Source organism: Lagopus leucura, unplaced genomic scaffold (genome assembly GCF_019238085.1).
Source record: "Lagopus leucura isolate 7727_CA_CO unplaced genomic scaffold, USGS_WTPT01 Super-Scaffold_100001, whole genome shotgun sequence".
Taxonomy (NCBI): domain Eukaryota; kingdom Metazoa; phylum Chordata; class Aves; order Galliformes; family Phasianidae; genus Lagopus; species Lagopus leucura.
The window spans coordinates 50,392,048-50,410,094 of NW_024962262.1; positions in this window are offsets into that span (position 1 = coordinate 50,392,048).

Here is an 18,047-nt window from a genome sequence, read left to right on the forward strand (position 1 = left end):
ATGTCTACTATTTCCTGAAAATTTGCTGGTACATGACCCCTTATATGCATATATGTGACCCTACAACAAACTCTGTTATGTGGTGCCAAAAAAAATGGCATTAGCTTCAGCTGCTTTATTAAATTGCTACCCAAGCTGGCTTGCATTCATAGCGAACGAGACACAGCATATCAGCAACTCCTCTGTGGTGTGCCAGCTAATATAGGAGCCTCCGCTCCTGTCTGCATTTGCTGGAGTTAGCATACAGAGGAGGAACAAAAATCCTTTGAATGCTGGAGCAGGGTATTTTGTACACTGTCACAATGCTGTTTGCCCCCTGTCTGAAGAAGGCACGTGAGGCACACAACCAAATGGCTGCTGTGAGCTCAGGTAGTCCTTTTCAGGGCCCCCATCTTGCCCAATTGTCCAGGATCCAGAGCTGTCAGCAGGTGAGTAGTCTGGCTCTTACACAGCACTCATCAAACAGACTGCAGCTGTGACTGACTGTGCTGTTCCCCAATAGATCTGTTGCAGATACAAGGTTAGGGAGATATTCCCTCTAACTAATGTTTAGCTTTTAATATTATCAGCTGAAAAGAGAGGATAGTGTCACAACAGGCAGCAGCTGCCAGGGTACAGATATAGTATTTGAACTCATAATAGATCAGGGTCATTAGAAGAATACTACAATATTTTGGAAATAAGTGCAAACAAAAAGAGTACACCAGGCTTATATAATGACTCACATAGTCTTGGGAAAAATAATTTAAAGGATATTATTTGAATGTCTGTAGAACATTAGCAAGGATTAAATTGATCCGGGTGATGCAGACATCTCTGGGCTTGAGTGGCTTCCTGATCTGAACTGCCCTCCAGAGGAGCCTGTTGTTATCCCTCAGCTGTGAGAGTTCCCTGTGCCCTTGGGCCAAAGTGGCCTTTGGGAATAGCCCCCATGGTAACATAAAACCAGACTGTTCATCTCAGTGCTGGCATTCCCTGGCTGCTGGCGCCTCGTCACTCAACCCTACCATCCCCACTGCCTGTGGTGTGGACCTCGTGCTCCTATGGGAGGAGTACTGAGAACTTTTCTGGAAGGATCAAGCTCTGAATGCAACATTTCAACAAAAATAATCCTTTTTTTTTCCTATTTACCTTTTGTACTACGTTGCATACATTTCTCTCGTGTGTGTCAGATTGGTTTTGTATTAGATAGAGGTGGTCACAAAAAGAATAAGTCCTTACTGCTCTGGACCATACAATGCAATTAAATAGTCAGAAGTGCATGCTTATTTCCCATCCTGTTTAAGACAGAGTGCAAGCATGTCCTTGGATTACTTCAAAGTAACATGCTTAAATCCTGTTCTATGACAATTTAAGTTCTTTTTTGTGATTCTGATTATATAAAGCACCTAGCACTTCCTTCCTTTGTGTGTGCCTTTGGTATCAGTTCACATTCACTTATAAAATATTGCATTTTATTCCTGCTATTCCTGGAGAGCTAAGGGCTCTGGGAGCAGTAATTGGACTCCAGTTTCTCATTCATCAGTGTAACTGTTCATGGCTCTCATTGCAGAACCTCCCTAACACCAATGCAGTGATGACATGTACTGTTTGGTACCTAAACTGCTCTTGTGGGGTTAAGCCAGAAAGATGTAATCTTTTTTTCTTTCTTTCCTTTTTTTTTTTTTTTTCTTTCCTGGAGTTTGTCTGAGATGAATGCATTTCTGTGTCTGTTTTTCTCCCACTAATCTGTTGCTGGTAGATCACAAGTCGCCGTTCTTAGCACTCATCATTTCCCACCAATGCTTCTTCATTTGAAAGGGTTAGTTCAACATTGCGAGCTTCTACTTTAAAATGTTTCTGTCATGTCCTTTATATCTGATAATCTGAGCTCTATTCTGGAGTGTGCTTATGTGCGTGATTTTTCCATGTGTCTCACCCCTCATAGAATCATAGAGTGGCCTGGGTTGAAAAGGACCACAATGATCATGTAGTTTCAAACCCCCTGCTATGTGCAGACCACCAGACCAGGCTGCCCAGAGCCACATCCAGCCTGGGATGTAAAGATGGAATCTTTACCTTGTGGCTGTGAAGCCACACAAGCTGTTAGGTTATCTCACATGCAGGTTACCTATAGGAAATAAATGGCCAATGACAATGCCAGGCATTGCGTTGAGCTCTGTATGCCCACCTAGGAAGCCAGAGTTTAAGCACTATTACTGTGAGCTGCTGGTGATGTGGAGAGAGATAGGATGTTCTTCCCAGGTTGTGGAGAGCACCTCACACTCGAGCTATGGCAGTTACCCATACAGAAGTTCATGTTCTCTGCCTTTCCCAAATAGAGGCTGTGCTCCAGGGACGTGTTTGTATGGGTTGGGCATGGACACAGAGAGGTTTTCCCTCCTGCTCGAGCTGTAGCAGAGTCAGCGAAGGCAGCCAGCTGCTGTGTTTTCATGCAGTGCCTCAATATTTAATTGCTACTTTGCAGATTCATTTAAATCCTAGTTGTGCTGACAATTAGGCATTCCTTGTTGCCTAAATACTCCAAATAATCAGAAAATAAATAACTTTAATTCAAGATTTAAAAACAGAGCAGGGTAATGCTATGCGCCGCTAGAAGGAGTAGTCAGTGAATGTTTAACCAGAGCCATATCCAGAAAGCATCATTTTTCTCTTGTTTTCTTGGAGTCACATCCTCCAGATCTAAACGTCCAAGTATGGTACGTGATTAGAGTGGTACCAAACTGCTAGTCCATCGTTACTTTGGATTTATACATCACACCCAGCAGAGCAGTTTTCCAAAATGAAACCGATAGCCCTTTCGAAACCACCAGCAACCTGATGCTGCTGCTTGACAAAACTTTTGGGAATTGAAACGAAGCATTACAAACTGTTTAGGAGAACAGAAACTGGAAATGATTCAACAGCCTGTTTTGCTTTCTTGAAAAGCATTTAAAAACATATTTAAGGGTTTCAGTAAGCCAGCACGGAGCATTGCAGGTACATACAGGGAACAGATCTGGTTTTCCCCCTGTTCTGCAGTTGTTCGTTTGAGGACTCTCAGGAAGATGCCTGCTTTTTCCCTCAGCAGTGTCTGCTTTCACATGCTCTAACCTACATAAATTCTTAATGTTTTACTATACTTTTTGCAATGGAGATGTTATTGGTTAGGTAATAAAAAAAAAGCCCCAGTTTTACTGTGTAATGTGCATTTTCTTGCACCTTATGAGAATATTGAATAGACTTCATTATTTTTTTCAATACAAGTCTGAATTCCACCATTTGATTACCTGAACCAAAAGCATTTCAATATGCCATCCATCACCCTGACCAGTGTAAAATGCTGAATATTCAGATTAAATTGGGACTTTTTTTTTCTATGAATAAGGAATTTGATTCAATTCTATAATATACAGTGTCTCTGGGGAGAGGAAATTGAGCTGAAGGTCGCTGAAGGCAAGTGAGAAAATTGTATTATCCAAATACAAAATTCTTTTTCTTATCATCAAAACCTGAAATACAGCCATGGGGAATAAGGGGGTCAAGAGAGAATTCAATTAGAGATGAAAATGGAATAGGTGCATTTTTCAACTTACCTTTCATTTTTCCAAACAAGTGGCAGCAGTGAGCTGGATGAGGACAATGAAATATTTGTCAAGCAGTTTAAACTTTTTTTTTTTTTTTTTTAATATAAATCAGGAAACATTCTCAGTCAGTTGTAAAAAGGCACTGAAAGTCCATTTGAAAATGTTATGTCCAATTCTTTATCACTTTATAACCAGTTCGGTTTGAAGCTGTTCATCAGTGGTGCGGGAGAGAGAATAAATACCTAATTGTAACTGTCTGTGTGCAAAAAATTGTGACAGAATACCCATTCTCAAATGTTTATAATCAGTTTCCCCTCTAAGACAATTTGCAGTACTGCAGTTTTCTGCAGTTTTCCCCCTCTGACTCACACATGCCAATTGGTTAGTATTCAAAACGGTTACAGAAGGATGGTACTGTCGCGCCATAAAAATGCTTGCTTTTTTCTTTCTTTCTTTAGTTTTACAAAAGAAAACAGATCCTTTCAAATGTGGCCACCTTTGCAATGCTAGCAGTTGTAAGCCCAGGCCGTGATTTAGCAAAGAACCGCTACACTTGCTCCCTTCTGAACTGCACGAGCAGTGTTACTGTGTGCATGCCTGCGCTGGCTGCACAGCTCTCCTGTTGTTAACGGCATTTTAGCTAACTGTGAGGCTAATTTTAGAGGAAAGAAGATTTCTAGTGAGATCCTAGAGTGCACATATAGCAACCTCCTAAACTTGCCGCCTGAATTACAGTGCTTTGCACTTGTAGCTTTCCATAGCTCTGGTGTTCTTTGTCTATCTTCATTTTTCCATTTTGTTTGCAGTCGTTTCTTGATCATTCCTTCTTTCCAGGACAAAATAACTGTGGTTATTACTCTTCTGTGAAGAAATCATTCTATGTTTGGTGAGTGTTCATTTTTAATAGTTTTATCATGTCATAATTGCTGATAGTCTCTCTGGTTAGGAAAGACAGCACCATATACAACCAAGCTTTCAAATACATTATAATTCAAAGTAGTATGGGTTTCACTCTGTATGTACCCGTTCTAAGTTAGGAGGTAGTGAAACTTTTTTCATGTTCTGTGAAATGAAGATATTGTTGCCCTTGAAGCCCAATGCAGTCATATTTGTGATATCACCTGGAAAGGAAACGTTCAAAGTTTACCTCAGTGTATAATAATAATCTGAATTTGAATACTGTCTTTTTGCTGTACCTGTAATACTGGTTAATTAGTAAATGCTATATATATATATAACATATATATAGTAAATGATATATTGACTCTGCAGTTATTTTTCCTGAAAAAAAAAAAAAAATTACCTTTGTCACAAAAAATAGAAATAAGCAAACACACCTGCATTTTCTCTCAAGAGAAGCCCTGATGCAAGTGCAAGGTTGTGGAGATGTGAAATCAGGCACCTGCGCTTGATATTGTCGAGGAGCAGGAGCAACGTGCTGCTGGTCAGCAAGTTACTGAGCACACAGAGGGCAGGGAGATGAATCACGTTCCCAAAAATTCTGCAGTCCCATAGCCTGTATGGCCTGAGCCTTCCCAAAACAGCATTTTCTTGTGACATAAGGCAGAAATCCCAATTCTTTGGAATGCTTCCTAAAAAGAAAATGGTTTGGAAAGTGTGCTGTCTTACAGACACTTGATTGAGCTGGAAAGTATTTTGATAGGAATTCACTTCCTATACATTTTTGAAGATTTTACTATGTACCTGTCTGCATTTTTAAGTGCCAAATACCTTTGTAAGCCTCGTGCCTACTGTATTCACTGGCTTTCAGTAGAAGTGAAAGGGCTTTGCTGTTCAGATTGGATTGCAAGATCGGGGTCTTTGTAAAATAAAATTCCTACTAGGTACATCAGGAGCGTCAGCGTGTTACTGACATAGAGATCTGAGTAATTTTTTTTTCCTTTTTTGAAAAGTGACAAGGAGTTTTGTATTTCAGATCTAATGTAATAAGACTTACTTTAATTTTCTTCTCAGCCTATCACAGGAACAAGAATTTCATCCACAGTTGCTGAATTTTTCAAAGTGAAGGAATAAGGACATTAGATAGGTAGGATTATTCAGTCTGGTTTTATTTGAATCTACTGAACTTCCTTCTATTTGACAAAATGTAAAATTAATGTTTTTGGAAGCCGGGGACTTCAATAACCTAAGAAAATTAAAAAATAAAGGGAGTTTTACTGAATTGAAATGAAATAGGTTGTTAGAAGAAAATCAGCCTCTGGTAAAGGGAAGGAAAGAAAAATGATAAAGAGAAATCACATTGACAGATACCTCAAACATTATGGAAACAAGTAGGTCAAAAGAGTTGTTCAAAACAATATACCTTTGGAGTATATATTATCAAAAGCACCATTAATTCTTTAGGCAGTAAGACACCTGAGATCAAACAGATGCAAATTTATAGCTAACCATTAAACAACTGCTTGGGTGATGGGAACAAGAGGCTATAAATATAGAGCAGAAAATAGGGTTATTATTAGAATTGAAAGGAATTACAGCAAACTAATACAAGAATAAATGTCAAATAAAATAAATGAATGTAATGTTCCTAAGCAAACTAAGCCTCAGTGTTTGGAAATGAAGTTCTATGTGGCAGACCTTTTGCAGAAATTCTATGATTAAATCCTAAATCCTGGAAAGGGAATTAAAAATAATGTAAACCACCTGGATTGCAGAGAAGAATTTGATTTTTTTTTTAACAAACTTTGTGTAGAGGAGTGGATGGGCTGTGGACTGCTGCATAATGCAATAACGTGGGTGCTATGCAGTAGAACAATAGTTGGGGAGAGACAAGTGTCGAGCAGAATGACAGACATTGCAAATGTACTGAGATAAAACAGAACACCATCTCTTCACTTCAGAGGCTTCACTGTAAGAACAGACGAGCCTGAAGATGTAGGCAACCAAGAAGAAAAAGTGTCATATCTAAGGATGATTTGCCCGTTGTATACCTTGTAAGATCCTCGGCTCAGCTGATGCTTGGTATCAGCTTGGATTTGCAAGGCTGAGCCAGTGGTGCAGAAGGACAGAGATGAACAATACGGAGTATATATGGAATTGTTAGTTAAATGCAAGAGAGTCACTGTAACAGTGAAACACCAAAGTTGCAGCCTGATAACTGCTTTGTAGTATAGTAAAGGAAATGAGTTATCTAGGTAAGAGACAGACCTACTTAATTAAATACTTTTGGGAAGGTTTTTTAAATATCAAAACCCTTTTCCACACAGTGTTATGATAATGAGATCAATCACTGAAGAGTCAGGATTTCCCTGTGGGTAAAGTAGTAAGTTCAGTCCTATTGTTTCACCGTGGAGAAGATACTACGCAAGTAGAGCAGCAGACAAGGTACTTTGTTAGAGCAGCATCGCCATGTGCAAATCGCATGTCCTTGAGGTCCTAGGCTGGCATCATTAGAGCCAAATTGCAACAAGGCTTGTATATTTGCAATTGGAGAGCGTACTTTTTACTATGCGCTGTGGATGGCAGCCCAGGCTCCTTGGAGCTGTTCCAACTCCTACTTTCTCCCTCTGTTCCATCCCAGAAGTGGGGAAATGCTGGGGGGATATCACTGTCACTCATATGAGTGTCTTAACAGTATGAGACTGCCCTTTCTAATGCTGGTCTTAAATTTGTTCTGAATCAGAATCTAAGTGAGATGAACACCTTGAGCTATCCATTTATAAGAATTAGAAGTGGGTTTTTTTTTTTGAGTGATCAATTTTAAACTGATGAATGGGGAAAAATTTAAGTGGCTGGAATAAGTTATTTGATGACAGTGGATTAGGAGAGTGATAATACTTGTGTTTATTGAGCTTTTCAAATGAAAAGTAAGTCCACAAAGCCTTGTTTCTTAGATTTTTTTTAATTAGCAACAAATTGCGTACTGTGGAATGCATATTGGTGGTTAAATCTGAACTTGTTCTTCCCCATGCATGAATATATACACGTGCTAATTTCTTTACATACAGAATCAGCTAAAAACCCAGAGAGAGCCCAGCTGCAGCAGTGCTTTTGCTGTTTACTTTGTTGGTAGTTGGATCACGGACTTATTAAAACCCTGCAATAAATTGGTAACATTCTCCAGCCTTTACTCAAACAAGATTTGTCCAAGAGGATCCTCTATGTAAGTGCAACAAATGGCTTGCATTCAGGAATGAATGAATGAATAAATGAATGAATAAATAAGTAAATAAACTCAATCATATAGTTGGTTTACATGGTGTATACAGAATAGTCTTCAGTGTAAATCGTATCAGATTGGCAGACATATAATTTTCTTAATTATTTCATTTACTGGCTGGGTCTTATGATAAGAAACTTCCCTTTCCTTCTTCTATGCTTCAGAAACAGATAAGAACCAAAGCAGAATTGTTCTTTATCCTTCCCTTTTATTTACCACAAGTGCAATGGAGCATATATACCATATGCATGATCATGGACTTACCAGCCTTGCTTGATTGCAGTAGAGAAACCTGACTGGAGAACGTGAAAGGGAAAAACTAAGCAGCAGCTGTAGACTCTTGTGTTCTGAAAACCAGATGATACTGTACAGGGTAGGATTCCTGAACTATCTGATGCATGGAGCTGCATCAGGGGAGAGTTGGATGAGGGTTAGGAAGAGGTCCTGCACCAGAGGGCAGTGGGCATAGAACACGCCGCCCCGAGGCAGTGATCATGGCCCCAAGCTGCTAAAGTTCAAGGAGCATTTGGACAACACTCGCAGACATGGGGTTTGAATTTTGTATGGTCCATTTTGGAACCAGGAGTTGGACTCAGAAACCCTCGTGGGTCCCTTCCAACTCGGGTTATTCTATGATTCTAAGTGTCAGAAAAAGTACAGCTAGCAAGAAAAGCTAAGAAGTCTAAACTAAGATTAAAACCATACTTGTGGATCCACAGTCAAGTACAAAGGCTTACTGTGGACAAGTTACTGCTAGATGTAGAGAGGAGAAGTCTATTAAGCTTTGAGAAACTTTTTTGTGTTCTCTAGTGGCTGTGCTGCTGTCTGCTGAAGAAAGATGAAAATTATATTGCTATAGATCCTCTGCAGGGATTCCTCAGTGGTAACTCTGTGCAGTTCACCAACTAATGCCTCCCTTCCTGCACTCCCCGGAGATTGAAACGGAGGTAGCTGAATGAGCTTTTATATGAACAGGGCATAAAACACCCATAAGCTGGTATGCTTCTGATATAATTTATGTGTTTTGCTTAAAAATACATAACTGTGAATATTGAACTCCTTAGACAACTCCTCCGGGGATGAATAAGGAAGCCTCAAATTCATCTGTTCTAAATAACTCAGATGGAAAGTATCTGTGCATATTACTGTGCTGCCTGCTCCTCTTTGCGCTGCAAAAACAAGGTGAGGTTCTTCCAGCTGCAAGAAGGAAGTCAACTGCTAGTTCCTGCCCGGTCTGAAGGCCTCCAAAGATGTATTGTATTTCAAAAAATAACAAACAGCAACAGCAAGAACAAAAAAAAACCCCAAAAAACAAAAAAACACACACAAAAAAACCCAGCTATTTTCCCATGAATCTTTGCTTCTCAAGACAGTTGGAAACTTACATTAGCCCCCCCTTACAGCCTTGACTTCAGTTGCAAGACAGCTCTTCCAAAATGCTTCCAAGAAGGAAAGAAAAATATGAAGCTGCCACTGCAGCTAGAAGTTCCTTTCTTCTTCCCCACATCTTAGGCACTGGTCTAAGTGATAGTCACTAGGCCTACCTTTCAGGAAACAGTAACAATGGAAACCTGCAAAAAGTAAAGGAAAGGAAAAGGATTTCTGTGTTTCTGCTTATTGGCATCTGCAGATGTTAGAGGCAGTGCACATACTGCATATTTATTCAGTACTGCCTCCGCAGTGACTGCAGGTCATGTTTGGAGTGATGAGTTATGTCATCAGCACTGCAAAATTCCTAAATATTTACTGTGAATGTTAGGCTTACTGTTGCTGCAAGGAAGCTTATAAATTGCATCACGAGCAGTCAGGAGAAGACATAAGGCTATATTTAGTTGCCGGTGTTAATTAAGCTAAATATGTGCAAATCCATGTTATTTACTGAACGCAGGAAGAATTGCCTATCTCCTTTTGCTATCAAAAGTAATGCACCGGGTGATACCTCTCTTTACCATAATAATGGTGCAATGATTCTGTTCTGTCAAATAACACAATGTTTTTATCTCCTTCTAATGCTTTGGTACTACCTCATTCACTTAAAATGTGTAGTAATTTCCAAATCTTGAGAGACTATTTGAATTCTGTGGGATGGGCTAGGCAGAGATAAAGTTTTGTTATTTCTTCTCCTAACATCAGCCTTTTATCTGCTTGTGAGGCAGTAACATATGTGCAGCTATTACAGCTGGCTGACCATGTCTCTGTTTTTTCTGTTCTTTTTGAGGTAGCTGAAGAAGCAATGCATTTATGGTAAGTCAGGTAAATGGCATGTCAGAGACACATAAAGCTGTCATATAGAAGCATTCATAAAAGGCTTTTCTCCTGGTAAAAAAATGGCATCTATTTCTCTTACAGTGGAATATACCTTATTCTGAATGTATGACTAAAAACCACAGCTATGCAGAGAAATGGTTTTTGATTGCTGCAAACATACAAAATGTCTGTGCTGTTTTTTCCTCCTGAAGTGCAATGCTGACTGAGTGCTCTACTGAAATATTTTTTCCTTTAATTCTTCACAATTTCATAATATGACCATACAAGAGAGTGTGACAATATTCTCGCATCCTAAATGCTTCCCATAATCACATGAAGTGTTGTCTATAAAAACACCGTGAAACAAGAAGTTAGAGCTCAGCAAAAATAAGATCAGTATTTATGTGGAAGGATTGTTGTCATTCTGTGCCATTTACTGTTGCTGATGGCAGCCTAGAAGTTTATTGCGTTCATTCTCACTGTTCTGTGATACTGACAGGTTGGTCTGATCCTGTGTGTTAAGTAAGTGCAGATTTAGAAAATGTGCTTGTTTTGTGGCCAAATAAAGGTAACCTGAACTGAGAAGAGGGGAACTGGAGTTTTATTTAGCACATCTTTAGAATGACATTTTTGTTGTCTATGTGGAAGAGTCTATGAAACAGTGATCCTGATTTTGTTAATTAGTTTCATGTAAACAGCCTTGATAAAGAGAGATAAATGCTATATATAGGTCAGTAAACAGTGTATGGAAGCAGCTGTTCTTAGGAGTAGCGGGTGTTCTTGGTCATTGGTTCTTGGTATGAGCTGGTTTTGTTTAGGCTGACCTCTATGGTAGGAACAGGAGCAGAGATGTGCATTATTGCTTCTCAGTACTCTGCAGTCTTAGGATGAACCCCCAGAAAGTAGGTAAGAGGACAAGAGGAATAGAACCAGACAAAGATATATGGAAAATTAATAAACCACATGTCTGTGTCTCCAGAAGTTACTGCAAAGCTAACACACCCACCTATGTAATATCATTACTGTGTATTGATTCCTGTGACAGTGAAAAAGACAGAGGAATAGTTCACAGAAAATGAGGACAGCCAGAAAATAAAATGTTTAAAAGCAGCATTGTGCTGATACAGGGAGAAGGAAAATCCAGATGCCAAATTCTATACCCTTAAATCTAGCATACATTTACACTCCTCCCTTTCTCACACATGCATTGCATATAGCAAATACATTATCAAGTCTGCTTTATCACTCATGTGAACCTCCCAGGAAAGGTCACACTAGCAGACTAAATGCTTTGCTAAAAGTAAGAGGCAGAGAAGCCAAAAAAAAGTGGCACTCAATGCAAGAAAGTGACTATCAATATTTTGGCTTTCTGCAGGTTGCATGTGCTGAAGAAGGAGTTGAGACACATGCATATTGGGTTTTAAATACCAAACATGGTACAGCAGTGTGTTGGATTCTTGTGATGCCTGTCTGGATCTGAGGGCTCTGGAAGGTTTGGTTGTTTCTGCTGTCTGAACACTTGCTGCCCTCAGTCTGACTCTGGGCTTGGTGAGCGCTAGAGCAGCCCAAGATTGTTCTGGCCAGAGGTATCATTTTCTATGAGCGATGCCCTGGTATTTCATGCCCAAGGGAGAGTGAGGTGTTTCTGGTTTCATTGTTTTCGTGTGCGTATTTGTATGATCCAAAGGAGCAAGCATCAAACAAGACTCACAGGCTGGTAGTACTCCAGTGGCTGATAAACTGGGAGGTGTGGAGTAACCCCCAGCTTAGAGTGGTCCAGCGCAGCAGTAATGTAGGGAAGGGGACAACACTGAACAAATTAAAGTAATGTGTTTATAACTGCATCACTGTCTGCATGGAAGCAGCTGACTGACAAGAAGGGGCTGTCTGCCTTACCCGTATGGCACTGTTAGTGTTGTTGCCAGTGGCGCATTTTCAGCAACATTGCCATCCTGCAGAGGGAGCACTGATCCAGAGCTGGTGGGCATTGGCTCAGCAGTAGAAGTCCCCAGCTGGTCCCAAAATGCAGCATTCCCAGATTTCAAACTTAACCGCTTGTGCAAGGAATGTAGCTGATTCGTCTACCCTTGACATCTCTTACTGTCCTCGTTTGCCTTTGCTTATTATCACTCGGCTTATTTCTACCGTGTGAGTTTATCGTCCTGTAATTTGTTGAGCTTCTACATTTTCTGTCCTATTTACCTGCTGCTTCTGATAGCAGCAGTTATCTGTTTGCTTTGGGTCTCCAAGGGCTGTGGCTAATGGTGCTTGTGCGTCATCGAGTCAGTTGTCCTCATTTGCTGGAAATGTTCATTCTCATACTTCTGTTTCTCCACATAGAAATGTGCATATATTTCATATATAGTTGAGCACAATTAACCCTGGGTCACACACGGGGCTTCATTTTCCTGGTTCCCTTTCTTAGACATATCTTCAAACAGGGATTATTTGAGGCTTTCATTTTTATGTAATTTTCCTCCTAATCTTGTACACTTATGCTCCTCTTTCAAACACATTTAAACTCTTTAAAAATGGAATATCAAGAAATAAATGACCAGATAACATACATTTCTGTAGTGCAGCTGTACATACCTGGTAGTCTTCGTATTCAATTCCAGTAAATAGATTTTCTGATGGAAACTGCAGCCAGGGGATACTTGAGTGAAAGGAATTCTCTTACAACAGCTGCAAACCAAGAAAAAAAATCTAATAATAAATAATTGGGGTGACCTTGAGAAGCATTCTCATACATTTCTTAAATATTTATCTCTTTTTTTTCCCCTCCACTTTGACTGTCATGTGGCAGAGGAATGAAAACTCAGATTATAAAACATTCCACAGAGGACAGAATGAATGAGAAGCACAGTTATATTTTCTTCCAGCCCTTCTTTCTGCTACACTTCTGTGAGTGTGGTTTGCTCTCATTTTCCAAGCAGAGAAAGAGTGATTTCACCAACTTCTGGGCCTGATTCTGCCTCAAGCAAACTTGTGCATTTTTCTGGAGCTCATATGGTCTGAATCAGGCATGACACAGATACAGATTAGGCAGAGAAGCAGCCTTCTCTTCCTTTTTCTGACCAAAAGATGAATGAATGTGGTACAAGATGAAAGGCAATGGTGAGTCAAATGTAATTAGTTTACATGGGTACGTTCATCCAAACTTACTTTATTTGCCTTCCAGCTACAAAAGAAATTCATTTGTCTTGAGCTTCCCAACGTGTTCAAATGAGTCAAAACATTAGGATCACAAAGGTAGCTGTTTTGCATTGACAACTGTTTTTAGTCTCATACTGGTTTAAATCAGTCAATTTCAAACAGATTTTGTATTGAAGTTTGGGATGGAGTTGAACCCAATTTTTGCAACGAGAGTTGTAGTGTGTGAATAGATTTATATGGCTGATCAGTAGCTGGAAGCAAAGCCATTAATGTTTGAGCATCTAAGGAAGTTTTCTGGGAAACTGGAAAAGCCATTATCTGCTCAGAGAGATATATTTAGAGGAAGAAAATAAAATCAAATGCAAAATAAAGGCTTTGGGTAGTCAGTAGTGTGAGGGAAGAACACTGGAGAGATACTTGAAGCTGGAGTAGAACGAGGTAACACTAGTCAGACAATAGGAGAATTAAGCTGAATAAAGTTGAAATCAATCAGAGAACCCTGAACCCTTCATCTGTTAAGCAATTTCTTTATCTAGGTCACAAGGTGCAAATGCTTGGCCTTTTTAAAAATCTGTATTACCAAGAAATGCATTTATTTAAATTTGGCCAAGTGGAAGATGTGCTAATTAAATGAAAGCCTTGAGCCAGCTTAGCGCCGCGATGCTTGGCCTTGCATCTCTTTTTCAGATGAAAACCTAATGGTCCCTCGCAAAGGCCAGCTGCCAGAAAGGTGATATTTTTCAGGGAACACATTAGTATATTTAAACAGGTTGCCTGTGAAAATGATAGTATCATTTATAAGGATAAGGAGTGAAGCTGGATATATTTTTGGTGTTTGCACATCAAAATGCAAAATGCAGACTGAACATTGGTATCACATAAAAATTCTACCAAGTATCATTTAACAGCAAGATTAAAGGGAAAAGCCAGACTAACAGGTGAGTTAGATACAACTGTTCATAAATGATCATAGAATCATAGAATCATAGAATCACTAAGGTTGGAAAAGACCTAAAAGATCACCCAGTCCAACCGTTCACCTATTCCCAATAGCTCCTACTAAACCATGTCCCTCAACACAACATCCAGTCTTTCCTTGAACACCCCCAGGGTCGGTGACTCCACCACCTCCCTGGGCAGTCCATTCCAGTGCCTGACCACCCTTTCTGAAAAGTAATACTTCCTCATGTCCAGCCTGAATCTCCCCTGCCGTAGCTTGAAGCCATTCCCTCTGGTCCTATCACTAATGACACGAGAGAAGAGGCCGACCCCCAGCTCACTACAACCTCCCTTCAGGAAGTTATAGAGAGCAATAAGGTCTCCCCTGAGCCACCTCTTCTCCAGGCTGAACATTCCCAGCTCCTTCAGCCTCTCCTCATATGGCCTGTGTTCCAGACCCCTCACCAGCTTTGTTGCCCTCCTTTGAACACGTTCCAGGGCCTCAATATCTTTCTTGCAGTGAGGGGCCCAAAACTGGACACAGTACTCGAGGTGCGGCCTCACGAGTGCTGAATATAGGGGAACAATCACCTCTCTGCTCCTGCTTGCAACACTGTTTCTGATGCAAGCCAGGATGCCATTGGCCTTCTTGGCCACCTGGGCACACTGTCGGCTCATGTTCAGCCGAGCATCAATCAATACCCCCAGGTCCATTTCCTCTACGCAGTCCTCCAGCCACACCGCCCCAAGCCTGTAGCGTCGCCTGGGGTTGTTGTGGCCGAAGTGCAGGACCCGGCATTTGGCCTTGTTGAAACTCATCCCATTGGCTTCAGCCCAGCTCTCCAGCCTGTCCAGATCCCTCTGTAGGGCCTCGCTACCCCCAGGCAGATCCACACTTCCAGCCAATTTGGTGTCATCTGCGAATTTACTGAGGGTGCACTTGATGCCCTCATCCAGGTCATCAATAAAGATATTGAAGAGGACAGGCCCCAGCACCGACCCCTGGGGAACACCACTCACGACTGGTCGCCAGCTGGATTTGACTCCATTCACCACCACTCTCTGTGCCCGGCCCTCCAGCCAGCTCCTTACCCAGCCAAGAGTGTACCCATCCAAGCCTCTGGCTGCCAGCTTCTGCAGGAGAATGCTGTGGGAGACAGTGTCAAAGGCTTTGCTGAAGTCTAGGTAGACCACATCAACAGCCTTTCCTTCATCCACCAGATGGGTCACTAGATCATAGAAGGAGATCAGGTTGGTCAAACAGGACCTGCCCTTCAGGAACCCATGCTGGCTAGGCCTGATCCCCCGGTCACCCTGCACATGCCGCATGATCTCCCTCAAGACGATCTGCTCCATAACCTTCCCTGGCACCGAGGTCAGGCTCAGAGGCCTGTAGTTCCCCGGATCCTCCTTACGACCTTTCTTATAAATGGGAGTCACGTTGGCAAGCCTCCAGTCTTCTGGGACCTCACCAGTCAACAAGGAGCGCTGACAGATGATGGAAAGCGGCTCGGCTATCACCTCCGCCAGTTCCCTCAGCACTCTCGGGTGGATCTCATCTGGCCCCATCGACTTGTGACAGTCCAGCTGGAGCAGTAGGTCTCTGACTGTTTCTTTCAGAATCACAGGGGGGTTAGTGTGCTCCCCGGCCGAGATTACCAGGTCAGAGAGAGGGGTATCCTGAGGATAACTGGTCTGACTTTTAAAGACAGACGTAAAGAAGGCATTCAGAACCTCCGCCTTTTCCTTATCCTCAGTGGTCACATTCCCAGCCTCATCCAGCAAAGAGTGGATATTCTCCTTTGTCCTCCTCTTACTGTTAATGTATTTATAAAAGAGTTTCTTATTCCTTTTCACAGCAGCGGCTAGGTTAAATTCAAGCTGGGCTTTTGCCTTTCTGATTTCACCTCTACACATCCTAACAACTTCCCTGTATTCATTTTGAGTGGCCTGTCCCTCTTTCCACAGGCAGTAGATTCTCTTTTTCTCCTGGAGCCTCAGGAATAGCTCCCTATTCATCCACGCCGGTCTTCTTCCCCGCCGGCTCATTTTGCAGCTCAGGGGGACTGCCTGCTCCTGCGCCCTTAAGACTTCCTTCTTGAAGAGCAACCAGCTCTCTTGGACCCCTTTGCTCGCTAAGACTGAATGCCAGGGGACTCCCCCTATTAGTCCCCTGAACAATTCAAAGTCCGCCCTCCTGAAGTCCAAGGTAGCAGTATTACTATTCCCCCTCCAGGCTCCACCATGAATCACGAAGTCTATCATTTCATGATCACTCTGTCCAAGACAGCCTCCAACCTCCACATCTCCCACCAAACCTTCCCTGTTTGTGAACAGCAGGTCTAGTGGGGCAGTTCCTCTCGTGGGCTCTCTGACCAATGATGTTTGTGTAAGGGTTAGTGATAAGAAATTCACACATCTTTATCGTGCTTATTCATGCTTGAACGTATGTGCAACTGCAGTCTGTCTCATAGGATAGCACTGTTGAAAGATGTGGTGTTTTTACCTTCATGCTTTCTGTAAGATGCAAATGCTAAGAGCTTTAAGGGCAATTTAAAATACCCTTTCCTTGACACTGTGTAGGTTGCTCCAAAAGTAATGCCTCCTATTTATTTCCATGGAAGCCACAATAGATAAAAAGAGCACAATAGTACTCCTTATAGAGCAGATTCTCAGCTACAAAACACTATTTTTCAACAGTCGCCATTGTTAGCTGCACATTTTCACCAGTGATGAACCATTCCACTAGTAGCTGCCTGTGATGTCAGAGGCCAACATCATAAAATAGAAAGTATTACTTTTGGAACAACTCTCATAATTATCCAGACTCGAGATTCATCTCTTTTTAAAAAGTGTATATTCTCAGTGTTTGTAGAAATTTGTACTTATATCACACAACAGTTGTGTGAAAGTTTTGAACAACTTACTCTTTTTTTTTTTTACTTTGAAAGCATTTGAGGAGTTCTATTAAAACATAAATACGGCTGATGAACTAATTGTAGCAACTTTACTTAGTCTTCATGAGATGTAGAAATAAACACTTTTACACTTAGGCTTTTTTTTTAAAGCCAGGACATTATGATATATTTAATTCAGCTATCTAGGTCAAATCATACTAGTTATTTATATTTAATAGGTTTATAAAGACTTTAAGCATTTGGTACATACATTTATCCCCAGGTAATGAGTGGCTATGCAGAGACCTGATGGATCTGGTAGTTGTCATGGCACTTGGTGTCAAGGAATGGAGCAATTCTAGCCCTATGCTGGGGGAATTAAAAATGAAAATGAGAAAGATTAGGTCACATAATGTTGATTTTTCTTACGACTTCTACTTCCTCTGAGAAAAACAAATGCAATATTTTTAATGAGAAAAAAATCCCTCGGATACACTAGGCATTTAGAGATGTCAGCATTTCGTGTGACAGCTTATTTCTAGGTTGACCATGTTTCTGTTTATAAGCCATCATTAGAGGTTTATAATGGGGGGAGATGATGTTCCAGGTAGTACGTGCGCACTGCCTATAGCAGTATTCCTTAGAAACTAGCCAAATTTAACTCGGATATGCAAATAAAATTACTTCAATGCACTACAGCATTCAGTAAGGTTGATATGCAACGTCCTTAACAGTTTTGTAAGGGTAACCACTCACATGTCACCTCATTCTCCCTCTCTGTCTGCCTAGCCCTGCTCTGTGGATCCCATCACTCCAGCTCAGGCTGTACAGAGCATCTCCTGAAGCTGCTGCTCATCTGTACCCAGTGGCACACACAAGCATGTGAGGGGCTCTGGCCCACCTTGACCTGCCTGCAGCCTGCGCAAGGGCATGGTTCAGAGCAAACGTGCTCTGTACACTGTAGTATCCCACCCCCATGTATAAAGGGCAACTTAAAAAACCTTACCAATTGTCACTAATTGTTAATGAGTGAAGCACTCAGGGAAGGAAAGTGATGGGCTC